A 4,576-nucleotide genomic window follows, 5' to 3' on the forward strand; every position below is an offset into this window, starting at 1 on the left:
TATCTATATGAAATACGTGAACTAACACCCTCTAGTGGTGAAAAACTGTTAAAATGCATTCTGAAAAGAGGGTGGCCTTCAAGGTCTAAGAAATTAGCATATGAACCTCCTAGGTTAAGCTTTCAACTAAGAATACCAAGAGAACAAAGCAAAATTGGTGATAAAAGTAAATTGGAAAATTGTTTAAAATGACATGCTCTATCTGAATCATGAAAGTTTATTTTGGCCTAGACTGTCCCTTTAAATAATTGTGACGCCCCATAATGTCAAACATGCTATATAAAGATTGTCACATTTTATCACTTTATGTTATCTGCTGCATTTTTAACATTTTGGCAGCCACCAGAGGGCGCTACAGCAGAGGGCTATTGAGCATGGGAGATGTCATTACAAAGTTTAAAGCATTAGCATTTGAGAGGATTTCTGAGTGTGCACTAAACCACTATGCACAGTGGGAGACAGACTTGGCACTTCAGTTTGTACAGTGTGTGCCTGAGTCAGACAGCAGATCACTTTCATTTGCAGAGTAGGTAGGACTTACTTAGTAAATGTTTTTTATTTATTTGTGCAATTTCAGATTGTAACTTCAGTGTAGTAGTTGTGGGGTGGGGCAAGGGGTCCATAAAACACATTTTTTTTGCAATATGCAGCAGTGTATTTATGATTATTTGACAATGCTGTAGAAATTCTATATTTAAAACCATACAGAAATGTTTCCTCCTCAATACACAAATGCCCTTTTGGCAGATATGATTTTTTTTTATAAATTTATATACAGTATGTATATATGTATGTGTGTGTGTGTATGTGTGTGTATATATATATATATATATATATATATATATATATATATTACATTTCAGTTTACTGCCCTTTTATGCAAGGACTTTCCAGATGCCAGGAGGCATTTTATCTAAGATTTTTACATCTGCATAAAATGTTATACTCCCATGCTAAGATTGCTCAGTGTTTGAAATGAGACAGGTTAACTTAACACTATACAGCTTACACCACAGCTGACTTAATTTTAAAATACATACAAACAAGCCTAAATCCTGCATTTAACCAGATTTAATGGCATGAGACCTAGTGCCACAGCTTATGGTTCCACCAAGACCATGTAGAGTACAGCATTTTCAAAATCCATAAGTACAGCTGCCAGATGAGAACATTTGTACACCAGATTTGAAGTGGTGCTGTTGGTTGGGACAAATAGGGGGGGGGGGACACCAGACATATGTCAATCTTTCAAAAGTACTTTTCTTCATCTACCCATTCTGACAGATCAATAATGTACAATTTTGAATTCACAGAAGTATTTTTGTTTGCACATTTACAAATATGATTCTTTAAAAAGTGATCTCTTAATTTCTGCAAATTTTTTTTATTATGCATGTCACACACTGTTGATTTAGGGGATGGGAATGTGCAGACATCTTACCTCCTGTTAGTGTTTCTGTGGGTGTCTGTGTTTATGTCTTTGTGCTTTTGTTGGTGTCTCTATGAGTGTGCATGTATTTTCTTTCTGTGGATCTCTCTGTGAGGGTTTGTGTATCTGTCTTTGTGCATTTTCTGTGGATGTCTCTGTGAGGGGGTGTGTATGTATGTCTTTCTGTGTTTTCTGTGGGTGTCTCTATTTGTGTGTGTGTGTATGTCTTTGTGTTTTTTCTGTGGGTATCTGTGAGTGTATATGTCTTTGTGTGTTTTCTGAGGCTTTCTCTGTGGGTGTTTCCTTGGGTGTATGAGCAAGTTTGAGTTTGTGTATGTGTGTGTCCATTATCTGTTCCTTTTTAGGGAATTCTGACCTTACTACTGATTATTCACATCTTTCTATAGACTTTGAGACTAATGAGACCTTTCTGGAAGTCACCAATCCACCACTTAACCTTTAAATTATTGTTTAGGCAGTTCAGGGCCCTTCCTTTCAGCCACTGCATGCTGTTGTCATCATACAGTTGGCATCCTTGACAAAAAGCTAATCAGAATTCCATATTTTGTTTTGTAAATCTCCTTTTTTGACAAAACTGTGGTCTACCTCATTACTTGTCAGGTCAATGTAAAAAAGTGCTGAATGTCTGTGTTGGTGTCTGTGTCTGAAATTGTTTGTGTGTTTTTTTGCGTGTCTGCTAGAGTGTCTATATGTGAATCCTTATGTGTGTATGTGTCTTTTTGTGTTACTACCTTTACAACATTTCCAAGTTTGACTACACTTAAGAATAAAGTGCATATATACGTTTTAGTCACTTGATCAAAAATTCAACATTTCAAAGGGGGGGGGGGGTGCTGATCAATGGTTAAGTAAGGGGCCCCACAAGGCGGTCCTGGTCACACATGTACTATTAGATTGCTCATAAGTGAAATAAACATGTTTAATAACATCTCTTTACTGTAATAAAAATACAGGAAGAGCTCTGATTATTTTTGATCTCTCACATTAACCGTCTTTCTTTCTTCTTGCAGGTGTCATCAGACTCAGTCGCTGACGAAGAACAAGATGAACAAATGCAGGAAGCAGATAGCAGAGCAGTTTCTGAGTCAGGCCCTGGGCATCATCTGCCTCCTGACCGGAGAGGTGAGAGCTTCTGGGGAATGTCATGTGACACTGGTCCTATTTACTGTGCTGCTTCTGATACACCAGACCTATCTTATTAACCCTAACTTCAGCTCACCCGATCATCTCACTTATCCTCACCAAGACCATTTCACTAACCCCAACTTCATCTCACCGAGACCGACCATCTCCTAACCCTAACTTCATCTCATCCAGACCATCTCACTAACAGATTTTGGTTTGTTTGCACATTAGATTTTTTTTTCATTGTGAGATAAAAGATAAGCAAATAACAAAACCTTTCCAGAAACGCAATCTGACACAATCTGTCCAGTGCTGTAAATTTATATACAAAAAGTAGTTCTCGTACTGCTGAAGCTATTAAATGTTACACATTGTCATCATCCAAATCATCATCTTCGTCTAAAGATTCCTTTGCATATATTTCTGCTTCTTCCCGGACATCTTTGGGAGCAACTTCATGTTTTCTGTTAGTTATTTTTCCAACCCAGCTCAGCTTCAGCTCAAAAGATTTGTCCTTTACTTCATCATATACGACAGGGCTCGACAAACCTGGAATTTTACCCCTGGCTCCTAAGTTTTTGGGTTATTCTCCATATATTTATATACAAATCCAACTGTCTGGCTCCTAAAAATATGCCTGGCTCCTAAATATTCTTACTGGCTACTAATTTTTAAACCGATTTGTCAAGCACTGCGATGTAGATTATTTTCTCAACCTCTTTGACCACTTCCCAGCAGGTCATGTCTTTCATCTGAAGCTTCTCTATTTCTGTCTTGGCTGCCTGTTTGGCTTTTCCAATAGAGCGGCCCCAGTATCCATAGGAAATACCAGATGGATCAAACATATACAGCTGAGAACCATAATCTTTATTGGAAGATCACATCATGAAACTTGTGCCAAATGGTCTGACTGCGCTGTACAGTGTATAAGCATGCACGTACATAGCTACTCTGTCCGCAAGGTGCTTTATTGGAATATCATAACCGTAGTTTGACCTGAATTTGGAAGCTTCTTCTCTAGCTATGTCTGCTTAGGATCGGGTATCTGCAAAGAGTCCAGCACTGCCATTCCAACATGTCAATCAACATTAAAGATCCTTTTGTTTGATCCTTCTTCATAGAGCTTAGACAGAACAAGTTTCTCTACACCAAACACAACACCATCCTTTCACCGGATAGCAATGGCCATGCTGCTGTTCTCAACTGCTTTAGCAGTATATTCAACCTGAAACACTCTGCCATCTGGAGAGAACGTGGATGCTGATAGATCATACCCGGTACCAATGGAACACATCTTTCCGCTAACAATGTGCACCCATGCTAGTGAGACTGCACCTTGTGCCATCTCACTAACCCTAACTTCATCTCCCTAAACGTAACTTTCACTCACCCGATCATCTGACTAACCCTAACTTCAGCTTGCCCATACCTTCTTACTAACCCTAACTTCAGCTTACCCAGACCATTTTTCTAATCCTAACTTCAGTTCAACCAGACCATCTCACTAATACTAACTTAAAGGGACATTCTACTTGAAAATTGCTATTGTTTAAAAAGATTCACCAGTTTGCATAACCATCACTGTTATACAAATATACTTTTTGCTTTATTATTACCTGTATCTAAGACTCTGCAGACTGCTCCTTATCTCAGTTCTTTTTACAAACTTGCATTTTCACCCACTAGTGCTGGTTCCGACATAACTCCACAGGAGTGAGCACAATGTTTATCTATATGACATGCATGGAATAGCACTGTCTTGCTGTGAAAAGCTAATAAAAATCACTGAGATAAGAGGTGACCTGCAGTGACTTAGAAACAGGCAGATATTTAAAGGTTTAGTGGTTATAAAGTGTCATATACATTGTTAGTTATGCAAAGATGGGGAATGGGTAGTAAAGGCGTAATCTATCTTTTTAAATAATAAAAAAAAAATCAAGTAGATTGTCCATTTAAGTAAATTGTCCAGCACAAATCCTCTCCCCGCAGAAAAAAATATAC

The 4,576-nt window shown here is 38.1% G+C and overlaps 1 pseudogene; it reads right to left on the reverse strand.

Annotated features, from left to right (window-relative positions):
* Window positions 1-2,939: 2,939 nt before the first annotated feature.
* LOC128657145 (proteasome subunit alpha type-3-like) lies at window positions 2,940-3,869 on the reverse strand (annotated as a pseudogene).
* Between the last annotated feature and the right edge of the window lie 707 nt (window positions 3,870-4,576).

The sequence above is a fragment of the Bombina bombina genome, chromosome 4, assembly GCF_027579735.1.
Source record: "Bombina bombina isolate aBomBom1 chromosome 4, aBomBom1.pri, whole genome shotgun sequence".
Taxonomy (NCBI): domain Eukaryota; kingdom Metazoa; phylum Chordata; class Amphibia; order Anura; family Bombinatoridae; genus Bombina; species Bombina bombina.